At 44.0% G+C, this 17,151-nt stretch overlaps 1 long non-coding RNA gene across 1 annotated transcript in view; it reads left to right on the plus strand.

The window, feature by feature from the left end:
• Positions 1 to 15,851, plus strand: part of LOC125485942 — a 35,028-nt gene extending 19,177 nt beyond the window's left edge. The window contains exon 3 of the long non-coding RNA XR_007264651.1: positions 15,741 to 15,851. This is a non-coding gene — a long non-coding RNA (uncharacterized LOC125485942). The remainder of the gene's footprint in view (positions 1 to 15,740) is intronic.
• The last annotated feature ends 1,300 nt before the right edge of the window (positions 15,852 to 17,151 follow it).

Raw genomic sequence — 17,151 nt, forward strand, 5'->3', positions numbered from 1 at the left:
ATCCCCGTACCACAACCTGCCGAAGTAGGGGCATCACACAGGCCTATCGCATGATGCTGCTGCCAGCAACATCCAGGATCAAGAAACTGCTGACTTCCAAGAGGTGGCACCACATGAGCTGCTGAGGCTATTTCCCTTGTTGAACAGGCATGTCCTGAAATACTCACACACACACACACACACACACACACACACACTCTCACACAGTCACACACGTGCACACACACATTCACACACTCACACAGTCACACATTCACACACACGTGCACTCGCGCGCGCACACAGAGAGACGCACTCGCGCGCACACACACGCACTCACGCACACACACACACACACACAGAGATGCACTCACACGCACTCACGCACACACAGAGAGACGCACTCACGCACACATATTCACGTACACTCAAACACCCACACCCAAACACACATATACATACATACACACACACACTTACACAGACAAACACCCACTCACATACCCACTCTCAAACACACTCAAACACACACAAAGTCACATACACACACTGAGAGAGACACACTCATACATATACACACACACACTCACTTACACACACACTCACACATACATATTTACATACACACTCACATACAGACACCTACACACACACACATACACAGACTCACACCTAGACACACTCACACTGACACACGCATTCACACATTTACATACACATGCACTCACACACACAGACACACTCACATACACACAGAGAGACACACTCTCACAGTCTCACACACACACGTACACTCTCAAACACCCACACACACACACACACACACAAACACACATATACATACATACACATGCACAATCACACAAACACACTTACACAGACAAACACCCACTCACATACACACACACACACACACACATACCCACTCTCAAACACACTCACACACAGTCACATACACACACTCATACATATACACACACACATGCACACTCACACTCACATACATATTTACATACACACTCACATACAGACACATACACAGACTCACACCTAGACACACTCTCATACAGACAGACACACACACACTCACATACAAACATTAGATACTTTTCACTGTACTCGTTTTGCACTTGAGTACACATGACAATAAAAAAATCAAATCAAATCAAACACGATGAAGTAGTTTGAGAGTGGGACTCTATTATGAACAGCGCTTCCAGTATGGGACAGTTTATAAAAAGAATTTTAGACAAAGTGTTCTATTATATAGATAGTTCTTACAAATTAGTTCAAAGCTACAATCCCAGATTAACTTCTATTCTTTGTGGGGTTTTTTAATTTACTCACGGAATGTGGGTGTCACTGGCTGGGCCCAGCCTTTATTGCCCGTCCCTAGTTGCCCCTAAGGAGGTGGTGGTGAGCTGCCTTTTCAAACTGCTCAGTCCATGTGCTGTAGTGGACCCACAATGCCCTTAGGGAGGGATTTTCAGGATTTTCACCCAGTGACACTGAAGCAACGGCGATATATTTCCAAGTCAGGATGGTGAGTGGCTCGGAGGGGAACTTTCAGGGGATGGTGTTCCCATGTATCTGCTGTCCTTGTCCTTCTAGATGGAAGTGGTTGTGGATTTGGGAGGTGCTCACTGGCTCATCCTCCCTCCCCAGGACATGTTACAATTAGGTCAAATTTTACCCTGAGAGTTGCAGTCTTTTGCGTGATGGGAGAGTGAGAGTGGGATTTTAGCATCAAAGGGGATTTGAGCAGCTGGAAACTTCCGGCCACACGACCCTGCAGCCGGATGGCTACGAAAGGGGATTATCCCAAGGGAAGGCCATGCTTCGTGCCAGAGGTTGGTCTACCTCCTGAATCGGCACACCCCAGGCAGGAACCGAGGTGGGGTGCTCCCGACACAGCCGTCACATACCCAGATTGGGTCCTCAAATGACGTGACAAAGGGGTCTCGTGCAGGGAGAGATGCAGTGATAGAGAAACATCAGTGACCATGCAGGGAAAGCTCCTGGCAAGTTTACATTTTGAGCTGTATGTTCAGGATGCTGGTGAGGTCTGTGGCCTGAGAGGTGAAAGGTCAGAGACTGAGAAGGCACAGTGGTGATAGTGAGAACCAGGAGAGACAAGCATCGTGAACTGCATTGTGCAAGAGGGAGATCACACCACAGCCAACTTGATATAGACATATAAAAGTGGAAGTACAGGCCAGAGCATCTACAGATTAAATAATGAGGAAGTGACCACACAATTGTCTCTGAACCAGAAGCAGAAGTCCACATGATTGTGATGGTTTGAAAGCTTCCACAGTGTTTAAGGATAAATGATTAAAAGGATAAAAGAAAGACAGCTGAATACATTTGGAGAGAGTTTGGAGTTGATTCTAAAGCCCTGAACTCAGACCAACCAGCTTTGTCCTTGAAGTTGGAACTTGAAAGGCTGAAGTGAGGTTAGATTCATAGAGTCAGAGAGATCTACAGCCCTTTGGCCCATTGAGACTGTTGGCCAAAAGCAAGCTAATGTCATGGCTCAGTGGTTAGCACTTCTGCCTCACAGCACCAGGGGGCCCGGGTTCAATTCCAGCCTCGGGTGACTGTCTGTGTGGAGTTTGCACGTTCTCCCAGTGTCTGCGTGGGTTTCCTCCTAGAGTCAAAAGATGTGCAGGCTAGGTGGACTGGCCATGCTAAATTATCTGCAGTGTTCAGGGATGTGTCGATTAGGTGGGTTATAGGGAGATGGGTCTGGGTGGGATGCTCTGAGGGTCACTTTGGGCTGAAGGGATTCTATGATGATTCCAATCGCTTAGCCTTAATTGTTGCTTGTGTTTTGTGGCCAAACGGTAGATGTAGATATGGGCCTGGACTGTGCCATTATTAGAGAAGTAATCTTAAAACCCTTCCTGACTCTTTTACCCATATATTAATGGGAATAAAGATCAATGAATAAAAAAGGCTATTTCAGAAAGACGATTCAGAAGGAACCCTCTGTAAACTGAACAAATCCATCTGTGGTCTGCATGATATGTGGAGGGTGTGATTTTTTTTACTGAGCTCTGTTTTGCCGAAAGCAGGCTGGGTGGAAGTAAAAGCTGATCTCACAATGATCCATTAACATATCATAAAGGAAAGCTTTCTCGGATTTCTTGATGCATGTTGATGATTTCAAATGGATAATGAAACAAAAATGAGGAATTGTGTTTAAGAAAATTGAATGAATTTAAAATTAGATGATAGGTCTGTGTGACTTTTAAATAAATAGGCTTGGAAATTAACAAAAAATAATCTAATGTGACCTTTAGACTAATGGTGCTGTTTATAGAATATCACCCCCACCTGTTTGTGACCCTAACTTTGAGTTTCATTCCCAGGGAAAGGTGTAGAGAGCTGTGAAATCTCCCAGCTCTCTGCTCATGCCTCCATAAATAATGTCCCAAATGACAGAAACTTCATTACAAGATGGGATGCAGACAGGGCTACCACCCCTGATTTCTGATGAAGGGTCTAGGCCGAAACGTCAGCCTTTCTGCTCCTATGATGCTGCTTGGCCTGCTGTGTTCATCCAGCTTTGCACCTTGTTGTCTCTACCACCCCTGTGAGCAGGTCAGGAGCAGCCATAGGGGCTACCAGGTACTGAGGGCTGTAGAGGGGTGGTTGCTGTTTCAAATCCTCCTGCAGTTCTCTGGGACATTGTTCCAGCGGCACTATTAAACATTAGTCCTGGTGCCTACCCCACCCCCCCAAGTCCTTACCTTCATGATCCAAACACTCCCTATGCCTGTGCCCAGATGTGGCTAGACAAGACAATCCATGCACCCCCCCCCCCCCCCAACTACCCACTCCCAATGGCCTTTTATAGCCCCAAGGCCAACTTGGTGCTAACCTATGCCACCTGCCAACACCCCATGGCCTCTTATAGCCCTTAAACCAGGTTAGTTCCAGCTCATGCCAACACATGATCCTCCCACCCCTCTTTACCCTTACATGCTCCACCCCACTAACAGAGTTTGAACAGCCCCTGTTTCTCTGGGCATAGTTATGGGCTTTGGATGCTCCTTTGAAGAAAAAGAGGTCATCGCTGCTTTCAATAAAAATCCTTCATATCTCTCATCTAACCCATGTCTTTCTTCTACAATCGCACCAGTGTGTACCTCTGGTCTCTTGGTTGTAATTAAAGTTTCTTTTGCATTTTTTTGCCTTCTGCATTTCCTTTTTGGCCCCATTCTTACAAACTCCGATACATCCTGTGGGTTTCCCTCTCAAATTCCAGCATTTTGAACATCTTGTCACAATGGAACACCCCAGCTATCGATTTTCACCTCCGCCCTCAGCACTGATCTGTCTCATCTGAGGAAACGGTGGGGAATCCCCAGTTTAATATTTCTTACCTTGGTTATTTGTCTTCTTTTCACTCTCCCATTTTCTATCCTTTCAAAGTTATGAGGGTGACAGAGAAAAGATTTAGTTTACAGATTAATTCAGAATCCTCAGCCATTATTGCTGCCTGTCTAGCAGTTGCAACCCTAGGGTTCTTAACATCAGTTCTTATTAAATTCTTATTACAGAATATAGTGAGTTATTAAATTCCTCTTAGAGAATACTCTCAAAGGGCTTCACATTTCAGCTTCTAATACTCATATGCACCTGTCAAAATTACACTGCTCAATCCTTTCAAGTTCAAAATTAGTTTGCCCCAACTCTTTCAAAGAACAAAGAAAATTACAGCACAGGAACAGGCCCTTTGGCCCTCCAAACCTGCGCCGATCCAGATCCTCTATCTAAATCTGTCGCCTATTTTCCAAGGATCTGTATCCCTCTGCTCCCTGCCCATTCATGTATCTGTCTAGATACATCTTAAATGATGCTATCGTGCCCGCCTCTACCACCTCCGCTGGCAACGTGTTCCAGGCACCCACCACACTCTGCGTAAAGAACTTTCCACGCATATCTCCCTTAAACTTTTCCCCTCTCACCTTGAAATCGTGAGCCCTAGTAATTGAGTCCCCCACTCTGGGAAAAAGCTTCTTGCTATCCACCCTGTCTATACCTCTCATGATTTGTCGACCGCAATCAGGTCCCCCCTCAACCTCCGTCTTTCTAATGTAAATAATCCTAATCTACTCAACCTCTCTTCATAGCTAGCGCCCTCCAAACCAGGCAACATCCTGGTGAACCTCCTCTGCACCCTCTCCAAAGCATCCACATCCTTTTGGTAATGTGGCGATCAGAACTGTACGCAGTATTCCAAATGTGGTCGAACCAAAGTCCTATACAACTGTAACATGACCTGCCAACTCTTGTACTCAATACCCTGTCCGATGAATGAAAGCATGCCGTATGCCTTCTTGACCACTCTATCAACCTGCGTTGCCACCTTCAGGGTACAATGGACCTGAACACCCAGATCTCTCTGTGCGTCAATTTTCCCCAGGGCTTTTCCATTTACCGTATTGTTCGCTCTTGAACTGGATCTTCCAAAATGCATCACCTCGCATTTGCCTGGATTGAACTCCATCTGCCATTTCTCCGCCCAACTCTCCAATCTATCTATATTCTGCTGCATTCTCTGACAGTCCCCTTCACTATCTGCTACTCCACCAATCTTAGTGTCATCTGCAAACTTGCTAATCAGACCATCTATGCCTTCCTCCAGATCATTTATGTATATCACAAACAACAGTGGTCCCAACACAGATCCCTGTGGAACACCACTGGTCACAGTTCTCCATTTTGAGAAACTCCCTTCCACTACAACTCTGTCTCCTGTTGCCCAGCCAGTTCTCTATCCATCTAGCTCGTACACCCTAGAGCCCATGCAACTTCACTTTCTCCATCAGCCTACCATGGGGAACCTTATCAAACGCCTTACTGAAGTCCATGTATATGACACCTACAGCCCTTCCCTCATCTATCAACTTTGTCACTTCCTCAAAAAATTCTATCAAGTTGGTAAGATATGACCTTCCCTGCACAAAACCATGCTGCCTATCACTAATAAGCCCATTTTCTTCCAAATGTAAATAGATCCTATCCCTCAGTATCTTCTCCAGCAGCTTCCCCACCACTGACGTCAGGCTCACCGGTCTATAATTTCCTGGATTATCCTTGCTACCCTTCTTAGACAAAGGGACAACATTAGCAATTCTCCAGTCTTCCGGGACCTCACCCGTGCTCAATGATGCTGCAAAGATATCTGTAAAGGCCCCAGCTATTTCCTGTCTCGCGTCCCTCAGTAACCTGGGATAGATCCCATCCGGACCTGGGGACTTGTCCACCCTAATGCCTTTTAGAATACCCAACACATCCCCCCTCCTTATGCTGACTTGACCTGGAGTAATCAAACATCTATCCCTAACCTCAACATCCGTCATGTCCCTCTCCTCAGTGAATACCGACGCAAAGTACTCATTAAGAATCTCACTCATTTTCTCTGACTCCTCGCATAACTTCCCTCCTTTGTCCTTGAGTGGGCCAACCCTTTCTCTAGTTACCCTCTTGCTCCTTATGTATGAATAAAATGCTTTGGGATTTTCTTTAACCCTGTTTGCTAAAGATACTTCATGACCCCTTTTAGCCCTCTTAATTCCTTGTTTCAGATTGGTCCTACATTCCCGATATTCTTCCAAAGTTTTGTCTGTTTTCGGTCACCTAGACCTTATGTATGCTTCCTTTTTCCTCTTTGCTAGTCTCACAATTTCACCTGTCATCCATGGTTCCCTAATCTTGCCCTTTCTATCCCTCATTTTCACAGGGACATGTCTGTCCTGCACTCTAATCAACCTCTCTTTAAAAGCCTCCCACATATCAAATGTGGATTTACCCTCAAACAGCTGCTCCCAATCCACGTTCCCCAGCTCCTGCCGAATTTTGCTATAGTTGGCCTTCCCCCAATTCACCATTCTTCCTTTAGGACCACTCTCATCTTTGTCCATTCGTATTCTAAAACTTACGGAATTGTGATCACTATTCCCAAAGTAATCCCCTACTGAAACTTCAACCACCTGGCCAGGCTCATTCCCCAACTCCAGGTCCAGTATAGCCCCTTCCAGAGCTGGACTATTTACATGCTGCTCTAGAAAACTCTCCTGGATGCTTCTTACAAATTCTGCTCCATCTAAACCCCTAACACTAAGTGAATACCAGTCAATGTTGGGAAAATTAAAATCTCCCATCACCACCACCCTGTTGCTCTTACATCTTTCCATAATCTGTCTACATATTTGTGCCTCTATCTCACGCTCGCTGTTGAGAGACCTGTAGGACAGCCCCAACATTGTTACCGCACCCTTCCTATTACTGAGCTCTGCCCATATTGCCTCACTGCTCAAGTCCTCCATAGTGCCCTCCTTCAGCACAGCTGTGATATCCTCTTTGACCAGTAATGCAACTCCTCCACCCCTTTTACCTTACTCTCTATCCCACCTGAAGCATCTATATCCTGGGATATAGATTTGCCAATCTTGCCCTTCCCTCAATCAATTCTCAGTAATAGCAATAACATCATATTCCCAGGTACTAATCCAAGCCCTAAGTTCATCTGCCTTACTTACTACACTTCTCGCATTAAAACAAATGCGCCTCAGACCATCTGTCCCTTTGCGTTCATCATCTGCTTTTTGCCTACTCTTCCCCCTTCGTCACACTGACTTCATTATCTAGTTCCTTACAGGCTTTAGAACATAGAACATAGAACATTACAGCGCAGTACAGGCCCTTCGGCCCTCGATGTTGCGCCAACCTGTGAAACCAATTTGAAGCCCACCTAACCTAAACTATTCCATTATCATCCATATGTTTATCCAATGACCATTTAAATGCCCTTAAAGTGGGCGAGTCTACTATTTTTGCAGGCAGGGCATTCCACGCCCTTACGCTTTAGTTACTACCTCCTTACTGTTCACTAGCCTCCTCATTTGGTTCCCATCCCCCTGCCACATTGGTTTAAACCCTCCCCAACAGTATTAGCAAAAACACCCCCCAGGACATTGGTTCCAGTCCTGCCCAGGTGTAGACTGTCCAATTTGTAATAGTCCCACCTCCCCCAGAACCGGTCCCAATATTAAATTCAGAAACCTTTGCCTCAGGCACTAACTCATCTGCACTCAATGTAGTTTTATTTCTGTTAACATAATCTTGAGAAAACCCTGACAGTGAAGTGTAAATTTCCTGTGCTTTACCTGCCAACATACTCTGCAAGAGCAGTGTCTTTTTTTGCTCAATTTATTTGTCTAGCCATCTTTTCAAATGAATGTGTCCACATCCTATTACTCACATTTGAGTAGGAACTGTGCAAACTGAAACATTTTTATATTAAACTTCTAGTTAAGGCTCTGTTCCCCCCGGTTGGGACTTTCATTAGCATCTGTCATCTTCTTTTATGCTGATATTCATGTTGTCTTTTTCCTTTTGTCTCTCTCTCTCTCTCGTCTTCCTTCTCTTTCCCTTTGTAATTCGAATTCTAGTTTTCTCCCTGGGTAGCACTGTAGGTCAGTGGTTAGCACTGCTGCCTCACAGTGCCAGGGATTCTGGTTTGATTTCGGTCTTGGATGACTGTCTGTGTGGAGCTTGCACATTCTTCCCGTGTCTGCATGGGTTTCCTCCGGGTGCTCCGGTTTCCTCCCACAGTCCAAAGATGTGCAGGTTAGTTGAGTTGGCTATAGGAAATGCTGGGATGGGATAGTGGGGTGAATCTGGGTGGGACGCTGTTTAGAAAGTTAGTGTGGACTCGATGGGCTGAATGCTTGCTTCCACACCTGTAGGGATTCTATGATCTCTCTTTCCTTATCTTTTTGTGCCATCTCTTGTTTCTTAATTTTCTCCTTAAACCCGCTTTAACTGTAACTGAATATCACCTGATTCCAATGTGTCACTACCTGGAGGACATAGTCTCTCTCAAATTTCCTCTAAACCCAAGTGCTATGCTAGTGCCTTAATTTTATTTGCCTTTTTGACACTGTCAGGCAATGCTATCTCCAGTTTACCCATCAAATCAATCAACATGGAATTTGAAAATTCCCTGAAGGACAACTGTGCAAAAGATCATTTGCCATTTCCAGTGTCGTATCTTAAATGTAGTACAGAATCTGATATTTTCCTTCACTTGTGTTATCTCCTAATAGCACGCCAAAATTTTCATCACCTCCATTCCCAAAATTGATGAGGTTGTTGACCTGCTCACCAAGCTGACTTATTCTCATTCAGACGTTTCGTCACCATGCTAGGTAACATCATCAGTGAAGGTTTCCCATGGGCGGGCAATTTTTAGCGTGTTATGCCTGTAGGTGTTTAAAGTTTTGGCAAAGATCTGTAGCTTGGGTTGTGGATGAGGTTGTTGACTTGCTCGCCGAGCTGGCTTATTCTCGTTCAGACGTTTCGTCACCTCGGCGAGCATGTCAACAACCTCACCCACAACCCGAGCTACAGATCTTTGCCAAAAGTCCAAAATCGATCTCGGATGAGGCCCCCAAACTTTGTAACATCTTATTGCAGTAGCACACTGGAAATCAAGCCTCACTGTTCCCAGTGTTATCACAAAAGTGAAAGATTTTCTAGAGCTACGCAAAATTCCTTGAATTACCCAACTTTTTAACATACTCTGTTTTTCATCAGCCTTTCTGTTTTTCACAGGAAATATTACTTCCTAAAAATAAATAGACTCCAGTTGCAGATAAGCAAATATTCACTGTCAGGCACCGAAAGGTCTTGCTGCTATTATACAGGACCTTGGTGAAATCACCACCGGAATATTGTGTGCCATTCTGGTTTCCTTATCTGAGTCATGGAGTCATACAGCACGGAAACAGACCTTTTAGTCCAACCAGTCCATGCTGAATATAATCCCAAACTAAACTGCCCCTGGCCCAGACTTTTCCTATTCATATATCCATCCAAATACCTTTTAAACATTGCAATTGTACCCACATCCACCACTTTCTCAGGAAGTTCATTCCACTCGCAGACCATCCTCTGTGTAAACAAATTGCCTATGTCTCTTTTATATCTCTCTCCTCTCACCTTAAAAATGTATGCCCTTCTCTTGAAATTCCCCATCTTAGGGAAAAGACAATTACCATCAACTCTATCAAATCTCTTATTATTTTAAAAACTTCTATCGGGGCACCCCTCACCCTCCTACGCTCCGGTGAAAAAAGTCCCAGCCTATCCGGCCTTTCCTTATAACTCAAACTTTCCATACCTGGCAACATCCTGGTAAATCTCTTCTGAACCTTCTCCAGTTTGATTATTTCTGTTCTTGATTGGTGAAGGAAACAAGGGTTATGGGGAGACGGCAGGAGAATTGTGTTGAGAAACATATCAGCCATGATCAAATGATGGTGCAGTCTCCATTCGCTGAATGGCCCAATTCTGCTCCTATATCTTATGGTCTCATGGTCTTATGGCCTTGACTCTGATTGCATTTTGTTTTTGTAAAAGTCCTATTCTTTCTTCCTTACTACAGACTAACATTTTTCCAACAAATAGACATTATGCTAACCGGCCTATAGTTTCCTGCTTTCTGCCTCCCACCCTTCTTGAACAGCAGCATTGTATTAGCAGTTTCCAAGCTGTTAGAACCATCCAAGAATCCAGTGAGTTCTGGAATACTGTGACTACTACCTCACTCTCTCTACAGTCACTTTCTCGGATGCAGGTCACAAGGTCCTGGTGACTTGTGTGCCTTTAGTCCCATTAGTTTATCAAATCCTTTGTCTCTCAGGCTACAGAGTGTTAGAGGACCTTTCCTCCCAGTAGCACCTTACTGAAATCTTTGGGATGTCTGATGACTGGAGCAAAATATTGGTTTAAATTATCTGCCATTTCCCTGTTCCCAATTGTGTTTGATGAGTTTGTTCAGATGGGAGTCTGGTTATTAATCACAGGTAGGAAGGCCATTGACAAGGCATTTAACAATGAATAGTGACCATCAATTGGCAACATGCTGTTGCCAAGTGGGAATCTCGCCATGCTCCTGGTAAAAGCAGAAAGGATGGAATGAGCTGCTCCCAGTGTCAAGATTGGACTCACTGCACTTGTTGTCCACTTCTGCCACATATTCCACCATAGTCCGTGTTATTCACACCTGTATAACATTCTGCTATATGTACCTTATGAAAGAGAGGCTTACTCACTTCCCCTATCATTACTGGAGATCATTGTGGATTGAATCTGCATTACAGAATTCAAATAGAACTTCTTAACGTAAATTTTTTGGCTTAGAGAAGAGCAGAAGACCCTGAAGAAATTGGAATTGGTTCTTACTCGAATAAAGAAAAAGGAGCTAGCTGGTTGATAAGGCTGTTAAGTGGTCAAAGTATTCTTAAACTTTAACATAGTATATAAATTGTTAGTAAAACTAATGAAATGTGTAGAAGGCTGAGGTTGTTGGCTTGCTCGCCGAGCTGGCTGGTTATCGTACAGACATTTTGTCACCATGTTAGGTAACATAATCAGTGAGGCCTCTGATGAAGCGATGTTGTTCTACTCAGCTTGGAATTTATACTGTCTGGTCCGTTACAGTGAGTAGTGTTATTTCCGGTTTTGATCTGCATGGGTTTGTATATGGGGTCTAATTCCACGTTTTCATTACAGTCATTGGAAGGTATTTTGTAAACTGCATTGGTCCTGCTTGTCATGTGTACGGGGTTAATGGTCCTTGTGAATGTTTGTCACAGTGTGGCTGTGAGTTTGTATGTTACCATGATTCCTAGTGATCATAGGAGTCTTGTTGTCAGTGATATGTATCATATCATATCACATATCAGAACTGACAACAAGACTCCTATGATCACTAGGAATCATGGTAGCATACAAACTCACAGCCACACTGTGACAAACATTCACAAGGACCATTAACCCCGTACCCATGACATGCAGGACCAATGCAGTTTACAAAATACCTTGCAATGATTGCAACAAACATCCATCAGCCAGACTAGAAAGAAACTAGCCATCAGGATACATGAACACTAGCTAACAGCAAAACGACACGACAAACTTTCAAGCCAACCACAGACACGCATGGGAATTCCTAGAGGCCTGGTTTTCAACCTGTAATGCAATCACCAAACATGTGCTGTCAGACCCCATTTACAAATCCATGCAGAACAGAACCAGAAATGACACAACCCAATTTAACAGACTGGATCGTGTAAATTTCAAATGCAGTAGAACAATATCGCTTCATCGGAGGCCACACTGATGATGTTACCTAGCATGGTGACGATACATCTGTACAATAACCAGACAGCTCGGCGAGCAAGTCAACAACCTTATCCACAACCCGAGCTTTGCAAATCTTTGCAAGAACCATAAATATATAGAAAGCTACTTTCGTAAGTAATAATATCATTCAACAATTAAAAGTAGCTAAGGATGGCAGTATGGGTGATGTGGCAAAGCTGCAGTGTATGGGAGCACCTGGATGGTATTGTGATCCAGGACAAATACTTCTGCAGTAAATGCTTGAAGTGCCAGCAGCTTCTCAGAGTGTATAAGCTGGAGGCTGAACCACAGACACTGCCACATATCAGGAGGGGGAGAGTCACCTGGATTCATGCTCCTACAGGCCCCACTTCAGAAAGGGGTTCTGATTTGGTTAATAGTCAAGGTTGGGAGTGAGGCTGGTAAGGCAGAGAGTAGGATGGCAAGGTTGTTAGCCACTGCAGTTGTCCCAGAAGTTTGCAGTTCTTTCAGTTTGTTTGGATGACAGCAGGGAATTCAGAGCAGATGAGCTAATTGACCAGGGCAGGAAACTATTCCAATAGGGGGAACAACTAGCAATCTATCGGGAGATAGTAGGAACTGCAGATGCTGGAGAATCTGAGATAACAAGGTGTAGAGCTGGATGAACACAGCAGGCCAAGCAGCATCAGAGGAGCAGGAAAGCTTGTTTTGAGTCTGGACCCTTGTTCAGAAAAAAAAAATATTATAGCAATCTACTGGTACTGGTTAGGGTTATTCTAATGAAAGGGATTGATTCCATTCTCTGCAGCACTTAGCAAAAGTCCGGATGGCTGCGCTGCCTTCCCCGTCTTTGATTTGATTTGATTTGACTTATTATTGTCACATGTACCAAGATACAGTGAAAAATATTGTTTTGCTACCAAATCATATCTTACATAAGTACATCAAGATACTCAAACAGAATGCAGAATATAATGTTACAGCTACAGAGAAGGTGCAGAGAGAGATCAATTCTAATATAGAAGAGGTCCATTGAGAAGTCAGATAACAGCAGCAGGAAGAAGCTGTTCTTGAATCAATTGGTATGTATTTTCAAACTTTTGTATCTCCTGCCAGGGTGGAAGAGAGAATAACTGGAGTGGGGAGGGATCTTTGATGATGTTGGTTGCGTTCCCGAGGCAGCACAAAGTGTAGATGGAGTCAGTGGAAGGAAAGCTAGCTTTTGTGATGGACTGGGCTGCATTCACAACTCCGCATTTGTTCAGTGCTGAAGAGGAGACTTTATGGCTGGGGGAGGATCCAGTCATTCTGAGCCATAGATAAAAATAGGAAAGAGTTTCTGTACTGAGTAGAAGGGACTAGATGCTAAATTGAAAAGTAAAAGCTCAAAGATTATAATGTCTGGATTATTATCTGAGCTGCTTACAAATTGAAGAGGGTGTATGAAACTAGAGAAATGAACGTGTGGTTCAAAGAATACCGTGAGAGAAGTGGGTTCTGGTTTGTGGGGCATTGGCACTAATACAGGGAAAAATGGGGGCTGTACTGTTGGGAATGTCAACAACTGAACTATGATGGGATGGGTGAGCTTGCAAACTACATAACTCGGGAAGTAGAGAGGGTTTTAAATTAAATAGTGGGGTCCTGGGATCAAATGTATCAAAGGGTAAGGACAAGGTGAGAGAGGAAAATAGTAATATGGAAATTAAGGGTTAGAGAATGGCAGGAAGGGTCAGAGAGGAAAATCCAAGGAATAGACTGGCAATAAAGACTAGATGTTACCAAGATAAGATGATAAAACTAAACTGCTTCAGACTGTGTGTAGCATTCATAACAAAATAAATGTATCTACGGGGAATACCAAAATAAATGAATATGATCTGGCAGCTGAGTGATAAGCAGGCATCTGTGCTGGGGGTTTGATATTTTATAATTTACATCAATGATTTAGAGGAAAAGAATGAACGCATGGTCGATAAATTCATAGATGACATTGAGATAGGTAGGAAAGCATGGTGTGAAGACAGGAGGTTGCAGGTGGCTACAGAAAGGTTAAGTGAGGAGGTTCGCTTGTGAAATGAACTTCCTGAGGAAGTGGTGGATGTGATTACAATTGCAACATTTAAAATACATTTAAATAAGTACATGAATAGGAAAGATTTGGAGGGGTATGGGCCAGGAGCAGGCAGGTGGGACTAGTTTGGTTTGGGATTATGGTTGAGAGCATGGACTGGTTGGACTGAAGGGTCTGTTTCCGTGCGGTATGACGATAGACTTTATGAGTGGCCAAAAATCTAACAGATGACGTATATTGTGGGAAAATGTGAAATTGTTTGCTTCAGCAAGAAAACTGAAAAAACAGAGTCTTAGTTAAATGGACTGTGTGCAGAGGGATGTGTGTGTTCTGGGGCATGAATCACAAAACCTTAGCACATAATCGAGAAGGCGAATGGATGCTATCTTTTACAAGAAGAGGAACTGAACATAAAAATAAGAGTGTTAGGCTTCCGTTATGTAGGGAATTGGTGAGAACCCTATGTTGAACACTGCAATTTTGGTCTCTTTACTGAGGAAGGATGAAAATGCATTGGAGGTAGTTCAGAGGAGATTTTACTCAATTGATATCTGGTTGTCTTATGAGAAGAGTTTAGAAGAGTGTGGCGTGTGGGGTGGGGGTGTGACCTAATTGAAGTCTATAGATCCTGAATGGTCTCGACAACATAAGAATGGAGACGATATTTCCTCTTGTGAGTCAGTTGTGAGCTAGGGGACAATGTTTTAATTTTTTTTTCACTCAGACGTCTTTGGTGGAGATTTTCAAAGATTGGTGGAGCAGCTTGGATTTCTGGGAAATTATCTGGCTGCAGCTGGGCCTGGATACCGGATTCCTATTGGCTGGTCCAGTTGTGAGGGGTGGAGGTGAAGAAAAATGGGCTATTAGTGGGGGGATAAAAAGGAGGAGGAGGTTACGAGAGGCTGGGAAGGGAGAAGGAAACTGCAAATGAAAAGAGGCAGTTGTGGGGAGGAGGAAGAGGGCTGCAAGGCGAAGGGAGAAGCTATGTGGGGGAAGGGAAAAGGAGGCTACCAAAAGGGGAAGAAAGATGGCAGCAAAGAGAGGGAAAAGAAATAATGGGAGACAAAGGAGGCAGCAAGTGCGAGAGTGAACGGGGGAATGAAGAAGGGAGCTGAAGGTGACTGTAACGTGGAGAGAACAATGTTAAACCTGTCACCAAAAGAAAACATAACTCAACTATCTGGGAGCAAGGATATCATGAAATCAGAGTTAACAAATTCCTTGCAAATGAATGTGGAATCTCTAGTTTAAAGCTGCAAACATTCAGTGGATGCTATTGTAATTAACACTGTCAGTTGTTGAATTTAAATCTGGAATTATGATTTGAGATGCAGTAAGAAGGTTATTAACTGTTTAAGGTCATCCAGCTTCATGAATATATGTTAGAAACACATTGGCTGCACATGAGAAAGTGTTATGGCTTTTTTTGTATAGGTGTGTTTGTCAATACTTCTAAAAAAAAACTTTTGTTAACTTGTGCCTGCCATTTTACTTTTGACAGTGGCTTCTTTGTATTGCCGTGTCATCGCCTCACCTAAACTGATTAGATCATAGAATCCCTAGAGTGTGGAAGCAGTCCATTTGGCCCATCGAGTCCACACTGACCCTGCAAAGAGCTTCCCATGCAGACCCACAGCCCTACCCTATCTCTGCAATTCCCATGGCTAATCCACCAAGCCTGCACATCCCTGGACACTAAGCAACTTTGTGGGCCCAATCCATCCTAGCCTGCATATCTTTGGACTGTGGGAGGAAACCAGAGCACCCGGAGGAAACCCACGCAGACACAGGTAGAATGTGCAAACTCCACACAGACAGTCGCCTGAGGGTGGAATCGGACCGGGGTTCCTGGCACTGTGAGACAGCAGTGCTAACCACTGAGCCACCATGCTGCCCTAATCTTGATCTTCCGACTCGAGCTCATTCCTCACAAAAGTCCTAATCTCATTTGTTATTAACAGGGCTACTGGAGCTTGTCTTCCTTTCTACTTAACCTTCTGCAATGTCAAGAATTCTTATGTACTGATTGTAATAAGGTCAGCCAGGTGGACCTCATAGAATATGAGTTCCCTGATTGGGGCTGTTAATCTGGTCCAATCAGGGATCCCTGGCTGACAGCTAGAAACAGGAGTGTCAGACATCTTGTTCACTCTGAGAGTGGGCTCTGAGGGAGCTGGATCAGTGTCAAGTACTATGCACGTGTGAATAAAGGGTGACTTAGTGATGGGATACCAGCCTCTGTGGAGTTATTTCAGTGGGGACAAGAGAAAAAAATGTGTTCCTGAAGAAATTCACTTGCAACAGTCATCTTTGAGTTGGGGTAAGCACTTCTGACATCATGCCATTATTTGTGAAGCTTGACTCATTTGATTCTACTCTCGAAGACTCGACCCAGTAGGTGGAAAGAATGTGTTTTTTTTTTCTGGGCAAATGACATTGGGGTAGATGAAAAGCAATGAGTAATCCTTTTGACTGCTTGTGGGCCTGCGACATCTTTGCTTATTAGGAGCCTAACTTTCCCTGAGGCACCAGATATTAAAACCACTCAAGACTTGACAGGTTTAGTTAAGGAATATTACCACCCCAAGTCTCCTCTAATTCTGAGATGCTGTTAGCTTTACTCGGCAGTCCAAGAGCCAGGGGAATCTGTGTCAGGACTTTTGATGAGATTAAGATGACTGGCAGAGGCATGTGACTTTGGTTTAACCCTTAATGAGCTGCTGAGAGACCCATTTGATATGTGGGATTAATGAAGTGACTATGCAAAGTGCCTACTAGCTGAAGCCCAACTGGACTTCAAACAGGCACTGCAACTGGTTCTATCGTGGAAAATGCAGCAAGTGGAGCAAATGAGTTGCAGGGTATTCCAATGGAAGTGGACACCCTCACAAATTTGACTGAGCTTGGGGAAC

Source organism: Rhincodon typus, chromosome 24, assembly GCF_021869965.1.
Source record: "Rhincodon typus isolate 14 chromosome 24, sRhiTyp1.1, whole genome shotgun sequence".
Lineage (NCBI taxonomy): Eukaryota > Metazoa > Chordata > Chondrichthyes > Orectolobiformes > Rhincodontidae > Rhincodon > Rhincodon typus.